Raw genomic sequence first — 13,979 nt, forward strand, 5'->3', positions numbered from 1 at the left:
CAAGGCTAGTACCATCCCGCCCCCATTTCCATGGGCACACGCAGCATACATCCCTGTGGTTTCTGACAAGTCAAAAGAGACACAGAGCACACACTGGTTCCTTCCCTGAATCAACTTCTCGAGGCAGGGTGTTCTGCATCTAGTGAACGGCCTCAACCAAGGCGCGCCCTAGCTAGGCCTCTGGGCCCGTGCCTCTTCAGAAGCCTGCAGTGCTACAGGAAGAACTGTGCTTTAGTGGCAATAGGCAAGCAATCCGCCTTCCTCCTGGAGGCAGGGTGACTTCAGGTACGAGGTCCAGGATGGAAGGCGAAGCCGAGTGTTTTTCTCAGTGCAGCTCAGACTAGGGAAAGAGTGCGACTTCCACGGCATGTTGGACCTTGCTACAACGGTGCTCGTGATCCTGTGCGAGTGCTGGGGAAATCAAGACGTCCCAAGAAAGAGTGCAGTGTGTTGCCCATCCCTCGGCAGACACAGAGGGCCTCCGAGGGACTTATGGGCCTCGATGTTGCTCATCAGGCCCACAGCAGTGTGGAGGTGGTACTCAGTGATCTTGGAACGAAAATGACGCTCACCCGAGGGGCCTAGGAGTTCCAGAAAGGGTCCTTTTTAAAAATAAAGCAGAACAGCACCTAAGAGCTCATGGAAAGGGCTGCATGCCTCCCTTTCTGCATGGCTACTCAGGGCCTTACCTCGAGGCAAGGACTCACGTGGAGATTCCCTTTAGCTCTAGAGCATGGCAAGATGAGCCCCACCCCGGCCATGGAAGCACCCTGTGTAGCCAGAGAAAACTCATTTTCTTCCCAGACCCATGCCTACGGCGTCCAGAGGCCTGACAACAGCAGAGAATTTCAGGGAGCTTCCAGGGAGCATGAATGGGGCTTTCCAAATGGAAAAGCAAGGCTAGTACCATCCCGCCCCCATTTCCATGGGCACACGCAGCATACATCCCTGTGGTTTCTGACAAGTCAAAAGAGACACAGAGCACACACTTCGTCCTTCCCTGAATCAACTTCTCGAGGCAGGGTGTTCTGCATGTAGTGAACGGCCTCAACCAAGGGGCGCTCTAGCTAGGCCTCTGGGCCCGTGCCTCTTCAGAAGCCTGCGGTGCTACAGGAAAAACTGTGCTTTAGTGGCAATAGGAACGCAAGCCGACTTTCTCCTGGAGGCAGGGTGACTTCAGGTAGGAGGTCCTGGTTGGAAGGCGAAGCCTAGTGTTTTTTTCAGTGCAAATCAGAGTAGGGAATGAGTGCGACTTCCACGGCATGTTGGAACCTGCTAGAACCGTGCCCGTGAACCTGTGGTAGTGCTGGGGAAATCAAGCTGTCCCAAGAAAGAGTGTCCTGTTTTGCCCATCACTCGGCATACACAGTGTGAGTACGAAGGCCTACGGGCCTGGATGTTGTTTAGAAGAGCCAGGGGAGCCTGGGGGTACTCAGTGTTCTTGCAGGGAATAGGGTTTCCAGGCGAGGCACCTAGGTGTCCCGCAAAGCGTACTGGCGTTCAAATGCTGCAGAGCAGCGACTACGGCCTCATGGAAACTGCTGCACGCCTCCGCTTCTGCAGAGCAATTCAGGGCCTTACCTCGAGGCAAGTCCTCACGTTGAGTGTCCCGTGAGCGACCCCGCATGGTAGGATGCTGACTTTCTCCTTGAGTAGAGAGACTTCAGGTACGAGGTCCTCTAAGAATTCTAAGCAGAGTGTTTTCTCATGGCAGCTCAAACGAGGGCAATGTCGAAGACTTCCAGGCCATGTTGGACTGCCTAGAAATGTGGTTCTGATGTTGTTCGAGGGCTCTGGAAATGTAGCACGCTTGAAGTAACGTGCAGTGTGTTGCCCATCACTCGGCAGACACAGAGGGCCTCCGAGGGACCTATGGGCCTCGATGTTGCTCAGTAGGCCCACAGGGGTGTGGAGGTACTCAGTGATCTTGGAACGAAAATGATGCTCACCCGAGGGGCCTAGGAGTTCTCAAAGGGTACCTTCTTTAAAATAAAGCAGAACAGCGACTAAGAGCTCATGGGAAGAGCTGCCTGCCTCCCGTTCTGCATGGCTACTCGGGGCCTTACCTCGAGGCAAGGACTCACGTTGAGATTCCCTTTAGTTCTAGAGCATTACAAGAAGAGAGCCACCCCGGCCATGGAAGCACCCTGTGGAGCCAGAGAAAACCCATTTTCTTCCCAGACCCATGCCTACAGCGGCCAGAGGCCAGTCAACAGCAGAGAATTTCAGGGAGCTTCCAGGGAGCATGAATGGGGCTTTCCAAATGGAAAAGCAAGGCTAGTACCATCCCGCCCCCATTTCCATGGGCACACGCAGCATACATCCCTGTGGTTTCTGACAAGTCAAAAGAGACACAGAGCACACACTTCGTCCTTCCCTGAATCAACTTCTCGAGGCAGGGTGTTCTGCATGTAGTGAACGGCCTCAACCAAGGGGCGCCCTAGCTAGGCCTCTGGGCCCGTGCCTCTTCAGAAGCCTGCAGTGCTACAGGAAAAACTGTGCTTTAGTGGCAATAGGAACGCAAGCCGACTTTCTCCTGGAGGCAGGGTGACTTCAGGTAGGAGGTCCTGCTTGGAAGGCGAAGCCTAGTGTTTTTTTTTTCAGTGCAAATCAGAGTAGGGAATGAGTGCGACTTCCACGGCATGTTGCAACCTGCTAGAACCGTGCCCGTGAACCTGTGGTAGTGCTGGGGAAATCAAGCTGTCCCAAGAAAGAGTGTACTGTTTTGCCCATCACTCGGCATACACAGTGTGAGTACGAAGGCCTACGGGCCTGGATGTTGTTTAGAAGAGCCAGGGGAGCCTGGGGGTACTCAGTGTTCTTGCAGGGAATAGGGTTTCCAGGCGAGGCACCTAGGTGTCCCGCAAAGCGTACTGGCGTTCAAATGCTGCAGAGCAGCGACTACGGCCTCATGGAAACTGCTGCACGCCTCCGCTTCTGCAGAGCAATTCAGGGCCTTACCTCGAGGCAAGTCCTCACGTTGAGTGTCCCGTGAGCGACCCCGCATGGTAGGATGCTGACTTTCTCCTTGAGTAGAGAGACTTCAGGTACGAGGTCCTCTAAGAATTCTAAGCAGAGTGTTTTCTCATGGCAGCTCAAACGAGGGCAATGTCGAAGACTTCCAGGCCATGTTGGACTGCCTAGAAATGTGGTTCTGATGTTGTTCGAGGGCTCTGGAAATGTAGCACGCCTGAAGTAACGTGCAGTGTGTTGCCCATCACTCGGCAGACACAGAGGGCCTCCGAGGGACCTATGGGCCTCGATGTTGCTCAGTAAGCCCACAGGGGTGTGGAGGTACTCAGTGATCTTTGAACGAAAATGATGCACACCCGAGGGGCCTAGGAGTTCTCAAAGGGTACCTTCTTTAAAAAAAGCAGAACAGCGAATAAGAGCTCATGGGAAGAGCTGCCTGCCTCCCGTTCTGCATGGCTACTCAGGGCCTTACCTCGAGACAAGGACTCACGTTGAGATTCCCTTTAGTTCTAGAGCTATACATGAAGAGAGCCACCCCGGCCATGGAAGCACCCTGTGTAGCCAGAGTAAACCCATTTTCTTCCCAGACCCATGCCTACAGCGGCCAGAGGCCAGTCAACAGCAGAGAATTTCACGGAGTTTCAAGGGAGCATGAATGGGGCTTTCCAAATGGAAAAGCAAGGCTAGTACCATCCCGCCCCCATTTCCATGGGCACACGCAGCATACATCCCTGTGGTTTCTGACAAGTCAAAAGAGACACAGAGCACACACTGGTTCCTTCCCTGAATCAACTTCTCGAGGCAGGGTGTTCTGCATCTAGTGAACGCCCTCAACCAAGGCGCGCCCTAGCTAGGCCTCGGGGCCCGTGCCTCTTCAGAAGCCTGCAGTGCTACAGGAAGAACTGTGCTTTAGTGGCAATAGGCAAGCAATCCGCCTTCCTCCTGGAGGCAGGGTGACTTCAGGTACGAGGTCCAGGATGGAAGGCGAAGCCGAGTGTTTTTCTCAGTGCAGCTCAGACTAGGGAAACAGTGCGACTTCCACGGCATGTTGGACCTTGCTACAACGGTGCTCGTGATCCTGTGCGAGTGCTGGGGAAATCAGGACGTCCCAAGAAAGAGTGCAGTGTGTTGCCCATCCCTCGGCAGACACAGAGGGCCTCCGAGGGACTTATGGGCCTCGATGTTGCTCATCAGGCCCACAGCAGTGTGGAGGTGGTACTCAGTGATCTTGGAACGAAAATGACGCTCACCCGAGGGGCCTAGGAGTTCCAGAAAGGGTCCTTTTTAAAAATAAAGCAGAACAGCACCTAAGAGCTCATGGAGAGAGCTGCATGCCTCCCTTTCTGCATGGCTACTCAGGGCCTTACCTCGAGGCAAGGACTCACGTTGAGATTCCCTTTAGCTCTAGAGCATGGCAAGATGAGCCCCACCCCGGCCATGGAAGCACCCTGTGTAGCCAGAGAAAACTCATTTTCTTCCCAGACCCATGCCTACGGCGTCCAGAGGCCTGACAACAGCAGAGAATTTCAGGGAGCTTCCAGGGAGCATGAATGGGGCTTTCCAAATGGAAAAGCAAGGCTAGTACCATCCCGCCCCCATTTCCATGGGCACACGCAGCATACATCCCTGTGGTTTCTGACAAGTCAAAAGAGACACAGAGCACACACTTCGTCCTTCCCTGAATCAACTTCTCGAGGCAGGGTGTTCTGCATGTAGTGAACGGCCTCAACCAAGGGGCGCCCTAGCTAGGCCTCTGGGCCCGTGCCTCTTCAGAAGCCTGCAGTGCTACAGGAAAAACTGTGCTTTAGTGGCAATAGGAATGCAAGCCGACTTTCTCCTGGAGGCAGGGTGACTTCAGGTAGGAGGTCCTGGTTGGAAGGCGAAGCCTAGTGTTTTTTTTTTCAGTGCAAATCAGAGTAGGGAATGAGTGCGACTTCCACGGCATGTTGGAACCTGCTAGAACCGTGCCCGTGAACCTGTGGTAGTGCTGGGGAAATCAAGCTGTCCCAAGAAAGAGTGTACTGGTTTGCCCATCACTCGGCATACACAGTGTGAGTACGAAGGCCTACGGGCCTGGATGTTGTTTAGAAGAGCCAGGGGAGCCTGGGGGTACTCAGTGTTCTTGCAGGGAATAGGGTTTCCAGGCGAGGCACCTAGGTGTCCCGCAAAGCGTACTGGCGTTCAAATGCTGCAGAGCAGCGACTACGGCCTCATGGAAACTGCTGCACGCCTCCGCTTCTGCAGAGCAATTCAGGGCCTTACCTCGAGGCAAGTCCTCACGTTGAGTGTCCCGTGAGCGACCCCGCATGGTAGGATGCTGACTTTCTCCTTGAGTAGAGAGACTTCAGGTACGAGGTCCTCTAAGAATTCTAAGCAGAGTGTTTTCTCATGGCAGCTCAAACGAGGGCAATGTCGAAGACTTCCAGGCCATGTTGGACTGCCTAGAAATGTGGTTCTGATGTTGTTCGAGGGCTCTGGAAATGTAGCACGCCTGAAGTAACGTGCAGTGTGTTGCCCATCACTCGGCAGACACAGAGGGCCTCCGAGGGACCTATGGGCCTCGATGTTGCTCAGTAAGCCCACAGGGGTGTGGAGGTACTCAGTGATCTTGGAACGAAAATGATGCTCACCCGAGGGGCCTAGGAGTTCTCAAAGGGTACCTTCTTTAAAAAAAGCAGAACAGCGAATAAGAGCTCATGGGAAGAGCTGCCTGCCTCCCGTTCTGCATGGCTACTCAGGGCCTTACCTCGAAACAAGGACTCACGTTGAGATTCCCTTTAGTTCTAGAGCTATACATGAAGAGAGCCACCCCGGCCATGGAAGCACCCTGTGTAGCCAGAGAAAACCCATTTTCTTCCCAGACCCATGCCTACAGCGGCCAGAGGCCAGTCAACAGCAGAGAATTTCACGGAGCTTCAAGGGAGCATGAATGGGGCTTTCCAAATGGAAAAGCAAGGCTAGTACCATCCCGCCCCCATTTCCATGGGCACACGCAGCATACATCCCTGTGGTTTCTGACAAGTCAAAAGAGACACAGAGCACACACTGGTTCCTTCCCTGAATCAACTTCTCGAGGCAGGGTGTTCTGCATCTAGTGAACGGCCTCAACCAAGGCGCGCCCTAGCTAGGCCTCGGGGCCCGTGCCTCTTCAGAAGCCTGCAGTGCTACAGGAAGAACTGTGCCTTAGTGGCAATAGGCAAGCAATCCGCCTTTCTCCTGGAGGCAGGGTGACTTCAGGTACGAGGTCCAGGATGGAAGGCGAAGCCGAGTGTTTTTCTCAGTGCAGCTCAGACTAGGGAAACAGTGCGACTTCCACGGCATGTTGGACCTTGCTACAACGGTGCTCGTGATCCTGTGCGAGTGCTGGGGAAATCAGGACGTCCCAAGAAAGAGCGCAGTGTGTTGCCCATCCCTCGGCAGACACAGAGGGCCTCCGAGGGACTTATGGGCCTCGATGTTGTTCATCAGGCCCACAGCAGTGTGGAGGTGGTACTCAGTGATCTTGGAACGAAAATGACGCTCACCCGAGGGGCCTAGGAGTTCCAGAAAGGGTCCTTTTTAAAAATAAAGCAGAACAGCACCTAAGAGCTCATGGAAAGAGCTGCATGCCTCCTTTTCTGCATGGCTACTCAGGGCCTTACCTCGAGGCAAGGACTCACGTGGAGATTCCCTTTAGCTCTAGAGCATGGCAAGATGAGCCCCACCCCGGCCATGGAAGCACCCTGTGTAGCCAGAGAAAACTCATTTTCTTCCCAGACCCATGCCTACGGCGTCCAGAGGCCTGACAACAGCAGAGAATTTCAGGGAGCTTCCAGGGAGCATGAATGGGGCTTTCCAAATGGAAAAGCAAGGCTAGTACCATCCCGCCCCCATTTCCATGGGCACACGCAGCATACATCCCTGTGGTTTCTGACAAGTCAAAAGAGACACAGAGCACACACTTCGTCCTTCCCTGAATCAACTCCTCGAGGCAGGGTGTTCTGCATGTAGTGAACGGCCTCAACCAAGGCGCGCCCTAGCTAGGCCTCGGGGCCCGTGCCTCTTCAGAAGCCTGCAGTGCTACAGGAAAAACTGTGCTTTAGTGGCAATAGGAACGCAAGCCGACTTTCTCCTGGAGGCAGGGTGACTTCAGGTAGGAGGTCCTGGTTGGAAGGCGAAGCCTAGTGTTTTTTTTCAGTGCAAATCAGAGTAGGGAATGAGTGCGACTTCCACGGCATGTTGGAACCTGCTAGAACCGTGCCCGTGAACCTGTGGTAGTGCTGGGGAAATCAAGCTGTCCCAAGAAAGAGTGTACTGTTTTGCCCATCACTCGGCATACACAGTGTGAGTACGAAGGCCTACGGGCCTGGATGTTGTTTAGAAGAGCCAGGGGAGCCTGGGGGTACTCAGTGTTCTTGCAGGGAATAGGGTTTCCAGGCGAGGCACCTAGGTGTCCCGCAAAGCGTACTGGCGTTCAAATGCTGCAGAGCAGCGACTACGGCCTCATCGAAACTGCTGCACGCCCCCGCTTCTGCAGAGCAATTCAGGGCCTTACCTCGAGGCAAGTCCTCACGTTGAGTGTCCCGTGAGCGACCCCGCATGGTAGGATGCTGACTTTCTCCTTGAGTAGAGAGACTTCAGGTACGAGGTCCTCTAAGAATTCTAAGCAGAGTGTTTTCTCATGGCAGCTCAAACGAGGGCAATGTCGAAGACTTCCAGGCCATGTTGGACTGCCTAGAAATGTGGTTCTGATGTTGTTCGAGGGCTCTGGAAATGTAGCACGCCTGAAGTAACGTGCAGTGTGTTGCCCATCACTCGGCAGACACAGAGGGCCTCCGAGGGACCTATGGGCCTCGATGTTGCTCAGTAGGCCCACAGGGGTGTGGAGGTACTCAGTGATCTTGGAACGAAAATGATGCTCACCCGAGGGGCCTAGGAGTTCTCAAAGGGTACCTTCTTTCAAATAAAGCAGAACAGCGACTAAGAGCTCATGGGAAGAGCTGCCTGCCTCCCGTTCTGCATGGCTACTCAGGGCCTTACCTCGAGGCAAGGACTCACGTTGAGATTCCCTTTAGTTCTAGAGCATTACAAGAAGAGAGCCACCCCGGCCATGGAAGCACCCTGTGTAGCCAGAGAAAACCCATTTTCTTCCCAGACCCATGCCTACAGCGGCCAGAGGCCAGTCAACAGCAGAGAATTTCAGGGAGCTTCAAGGGAGCATGAATGGGGCTTTCCAAATGGAAAAGCAAGGCTAGTACCATCCCGCCCCCATTTCCATGGGCACACGCAGCATACATCCCTGTGGTTTCTGACAAGTCAAAAGAGACACAGAGCACACACTGGTTCCTTCCCTGAATCAACTTCTCGAGGCAGGGTGTTCTGCATCTAGTGAACGCCCTCAACCAAGGCGCGCCCTAGCTAGGCCTCGGGGCCCGTGCCTCTTCAGAAGCCTGCAGTGCTACAGGAAGAACTGTGCTTTAGTGGCAATAGGCAAGCAATCCGCCTTTCTCCTGGAGGCAGGGTGACTTCAGGTACGAGGTCCAGGATGGAAGGCGAAGCCGAGTGTTTTTCTCAGTGCAGCTCAGACTAGGGAAAGAGTGCGACTTCCATGGCGTGTTGGACCTTGCTACAACGGTGCTCGTGATCCTGTGCGAGTGCTGGGGAAATCAAGAAGTCCCAAGAAAGAGCGCAGTGTGTTGCCCATCCCTCGGCAGACACAGAGGGCCTCCGAGGGACTTATGGGCCTCGATGTTGCTCATCAGGCCCACAGCAGTGTGGAGGTGGTACTCAGTGATCTTGGAACGAAAATGACGCTCACCCGAGGGGCCTAGGAGTTCCAGAAAGGGTCCTTTTTAAAAATAAAGCAGAACAGCACCTACGAGCTCATGGAGAGAGCTGCATGCCTCCCTTTCTGCATGGCTACTCAGGGCCTTACCTCGAGGCAAGGACTCACGTTGAGATTCCCTTTAGCTCTAGAGCATGGCAAGATGAGCCCCACCCCGGCCATGGAAGCACCCTGTGTAGCCAGAGAAAACTCATTTTCTTCCCAGACCCATGCCTACGGCGTCCAGAGGCCTGACAACAGCAGAGAATTTCAGGGAGCTTCCAGGGAGCATGAATGGGGCTTTCCAAATGGAAAAGCAAGGCTAGTACCATCCCGCCCCCATTTCCATGGGCACACGCAGCATACATCCCTGTGGTTTCTGACAAGTCAAAAGAGACACAGAGCACACACTTCGTCCTTCCCTGAATCAACTCCTCGAGGCAGGGTGTTCTGCATGTAGTGAAAGGCCTCAACCAAGGCGCGCCCTAGCTAGGCCTCGGGGCCCGTGCCTCTTCAGAAGCCTGCAGTTCTACAGGAAAAACTGTGCTTTTGTGGCAATAGGAACGCAAGCCGACTTTCTCCTGGAGGCAGGGTGACTTCAGGTAGGAGGTCCTGGTTGGAAGGCGAAGCCCAGTGTTTTTTTTTTCAGTGCAAATCAGAGTAGGGAATGAGTGCGACTTCCACGGCATATTGGAACCTGCTAGAACCGTGCCCGTGAACCTGTGGTAGTGCTGGGGAAATCAAGCTGTCCCAAGAAAGAGTGTACTGGTTTGCCCATCACTCGGCATACACAGTGTGAGTACGAAGGCCTACGGGCCTGGATGTTGTTTAGAAGAGCCAGGGGAGCCTGGGGGTACTCAGTGTTCTTGCAGGGAATAGGGTTTCCAGGCGAGGCACCTAGGTGTCCCGTAAAGCGTACTGGCGTTCAAATGCTGCAGAGCAGCGACTACGGCCTCATCGAAACTGCTGCACGCCCCCGCTTCTGCAGAGCAATTCAGGGCCTTACCTCGAGGCAAGTCCTCACGTTGAGTGTCCCGTGAGCGACCCCGCATGGTAGGATGCTGACTTTCTCCTTGAGTAGAGAGACTTCAGGTACGAGGTCCTCTAAGAATTCTAAGCAGAGTGTTTTCTCATGGCAGCTCAAACGAGGGCAATGTCGAAGACTTCCAGGCCCTGTTGGACTGCCTAGAAATGAGGTTCTGATGTTGTTCGAGGGCTCTGGAAATGTAGCACGCCTGAAGTAACGTGCAGTGTGTTGCCCATCACTCGGCAGACACAGAGGGCCTCCGAGGGACCTATGGGCCTCGATGTTGCTCAGTAGGCCCACAGGGGTGTGGAGGTACTCAGTGATCTTGGAACGAAAATGATGCTCACCCGAGGGGCCTAGGAGTTCTCAAAGGGTACCTTCTTTCAAATAAAGCAGAACAGCGACTAAGAGCTCATGGGAAGAGCTGCCTGCCTCCCGTTCTGCATGGCTACTCGGGGCCTTACCTCGAGGCAAGGACTCACGTTGAGATTCCCTTTAGTTCTAGAGCATTACAAGAAGAGAGCCACCCCGGCCATGGAAGCACCCTGTGTAGCCAGAGAAAACCCATTTTCTTCCCAGACCCATGCCTACAGCGGCCAGAGGCCAGTCAACAGCAGAGAATTTCAGGGAGCTTCAAGGGAGCATGAATGGGGCTTTCCAAATGGAAAAGCAAGGCTAGTACCATCCCGCCCCCATTTCCATGGGCACACGCAGCATACATCCCTGTGGTTTCTGACAAGTCAAAAGAGACAAAGAGCACACACTGGTTCCTTTCCTGAATCAACTTCTCGAGGCAGGGTGTTCTGCATCTAGTGAACGGCCTCAACCAAGGCGCGCACTAGCTAGGCCTCGGGGCCCGTGCCTCTTCAGAAGCCTGCAGTGCTACAGGAAGAACTGTGCCTTAGTGGCAATAGGCAAGCAATCCGCCTTTCTCCTGGAGGCAGGGTGACTTCAGGTACGAGGTCCAGGATGGAAGGCGAAGCCGAGTGTTTTTCTCAGTGCAGCTCAGACTAGGGAAAGAGTGCGACTTCCACGGCGTGTTGGACCTTGCTACAACGGTGCTCGTGATCCTGTGCGAGTGCTGGGGAAATCAAGAAGTCCCAAGAAAGAGCGCAGTGTGTTGCCCATCCCTCGGCAGACACAGAGGGCCTCCGAGGGACTTATGGGCCTCGATGTTGCTCATCAGGCCCACAGCAGTGTGGAGATTGTACTCAGTGATCTTGGAACGAAAATGACGCTCACCCGAGGGGCCTAGGAGTTCCAGAAAGGGTCCTTTTTAAAAATAAAGCAGAACAGCACCTAAGAGCTCATGGAGAGAGCTGCATGCCTCCCTTTCTGCATGGCTACTCAGGGCCTTACCTCGAGGCAAGGACTCACAGTTGAGATTCCCTTTAGCTCTAGAGCATGGCAAGATGAGCCCCACCCCGGCCATGGAAGCACCCTGTGTAGCCAGAGAAAACTCATTTTCTTCCCAGACCCATGCCTACGGCGTCCAGAGGCCTGACAACAGCAGAGAATTTCAGGGAGCTTCCAGGGAGCATGAATGGGGCTTTCCAAATGGAAAAGCAAGGCTAGTACCATCCCGCCCCCACTTCCATGGGCACACGCAGCATACATCCCTGTGGTTTCTGACAAGTCAAAAGAGACACAGAGCACACACTTCGTCCTTCCCTGAATCAACTCCTCGAGGCAGGGTGTTCTGCATGTAGTGAACGGCCTCAACCAAGGCGCGCCCTAGCTAGGCCTCGGGGCCCGTGCCTCTTCAGAAGCCTGCAGTGCTACAGGAAAAACTGGGCTTTAGTGGCAATAGGAACGCAAGCCGACTTTCTCCTGGAGGAAGGGTGACTTCAGGTAGGAGGTCCTGGTTGGAAGGCCAAGCCTAGTGTTTTTTTTCAGTGCAAATCAGAGTAGGGAATGAGTGCGACTTCCACGGCATGTTGGAACCTGCTAGAACCGTGCCCGTGAACCTGTGGTAGTGCTGGGGAAATCAAGCTGTCCCAAGAAAGAGTGTACTGGTTTGCCCATCACTCGGCATACACAGTGTGAGTACGAAGGCCTACGGGCCTGGATGTTGTTTAGAAGAGCCAGGGGAGCCTGGGGGTACTCAGTGTTCTTGCAGGGAATAGGGTTTCCAGGCGAGGCACCTAGGTGTCCCGCAAAGCTTACTGGCGTTCAAATGCTGCAGAGCAGCGACTACGGCCTCATGGAAACTGCTGCACGCCCCCGCTTCTGCAGAGCAATTCAGGGCCTTACCTGGAGGCAAGTCCTCACGTTGAGTGTCCCGTGAGCGACCCAGCATGGTAGGATGCTGACTTTCTCCTTGAGTAGAGAGACTTCAGGTACGAGGTCCTCTAAGTATTCTAAGCAGAGTGTTTTCTCATGGCAGCTCAAACGAGGGCAATGTCGAAGACTTCCAGGCCATGTTGGACTGCCTAGAAATGTGGTTCTGATGTTGTTCGAGGGCTCTGGAAATGTAGCACGCCTGAAGTAACGTGCAGTGTGTTGCCCATCACTCGGCAGACACAGAGGGCCTCCGAGGGACCTATGGGCCTCGATGTTGCTCAGTAAGCCCACAGGGGTGTGGAGGTACTCAGTGATCTTGGAACGAAAATGATGCTCACCCGAGGGGCCTAGGAGTTCTCAAAGGGTACCTTCTTTCAAATAAAGCAGAACAGCGACTAAGAGCTCATGGGAAGAGCTGCCTGCCTCCCGTTCTGCATGGCTACTCAGGGCCTTACCTCGAGGCAAGGACTCATGTTGAGATTCCCTTTAGTTCTAGAGCATTACAAGAAGAGAGCCACCCCGGCCATGGAAGCACCCTGTGTAGCCAGAGAAAACCCATTTTCTTCCCAGACCCATGCCTACAGCGGCCAGAGGCCAGTCAACAGCAGAGAATTTCAGGGAGCTTCAAGGGAGCATGAATGGGGCTTTCCAAATGGAAAAGCAAGGCTAGTACCATCCCGCCCCCATTTCCATGGGCACACGCAGCATACATCCCTGTGGTTTCTGACAAGTCAAAAGAGACACAGAGCACACACTGGTTCCTTCCCTGAATCAACTTCTCGAGGCAGGGTGTTCTGCATCTAGTGAACACCCTCAACCAAGGCGCGCCCTAGCTAGGCCTCGGGGCCCGTGCCTCTTCAGAAGCCTGCAGTGCTACAGGAAGAACTGTGCTTTAGTGGCAATAGGCAAGCAATCCGCCTTTCTCCTGGAGGCAGGGTGACTTCAGGTACGAGGTCCAGGATGGAAGGCGAAGCCGAGTGTTTTTCTCAGTGCAGCTCAGACTAGGGAAAGAGTGCGACTTCCACGGCATGTTGGACCTTGCTACAACGGTGCTCGTGATCCTGTGCGAGTGCTGGGGAAATCAAGAAGTCCCAAGAAAGAGCGCAGTGTGTTGCCCATCCCTCGGCAGACACAGAGGGCCTCCGAGGGACTTATGGGCCTCGATGTTGCTCATCAGGCCCACAGCAGTGTGGAGGTGGTACTCAGTGATCTTGGAACGAAAATGACGCTCACCCGAGGGGCCTAGGAGTTCCAGAAAGGGTCCTTTTTAAAAATAAAGCAGAACAGCACCTAAGAGCTCATGGAGAGAGCTGCATGCCTCCCTTTCTGCATGGCTACTCAGGGCCTTACCTCGAGGCAAGGACTCACGTTGAGATTCCCTTTAGCTCTAGAGCATGGCAAGATGAGCCCCACCCCGGCCATGGAAGCACCCTGTGTAGCCAGAGAAAACTCATTTTCTTCCCAGACCCATGCCTACGGCGTCCAGAGGCCTGACAACAGCAGAGAATTTCAGGGAGCTTCCAGGGAGCATGAATGGGGCTTTCCAAATGGAAAAGCAAGGCTAGTACCATCCCGCCCCCATTTCCATGGGCACACGCAGCATACATCCCTGTGGTTTCTGACAAGTCAAAAGAGACACAGAGCACACACTTCGTCCTTCCCTGAATCAACTCCTCGAGGCAGGGTGTTCTGCATGTAGTGAACGGCCTCAACCAAGGCGCGCCCTAGCTAGGCCTCGGGGCCCGTGCCTCTTCAGAAGCCTGCAGTGCTACAGGAAAAACTGTGCTTTAGTGGCAATAGGAAAGCAAGCCGACTTTCTCCTGGAGGCAGGGTGACTTCAGGTAGGAGGTCCTGGTTGGAAGGCGAAGCCTAGTGTTTTTTTTTCAGTGCAAA

Source organism: Eubalaena glacialis, chromosome 1, assembly GCF_028564815.1.
Source record: "Eubalaena glacialis isolate mEubGla1 chromosome 1, mEubGla1.1.hap2.+ XY, whole genome shotgun sequence".
Classification (NCBI taxonomy): Eukaryota; Metazoa; Chordata; class Mammalia; order Artiodactyla; family Balaenidae; genus Eubalaena; species Eubalaena glacialis.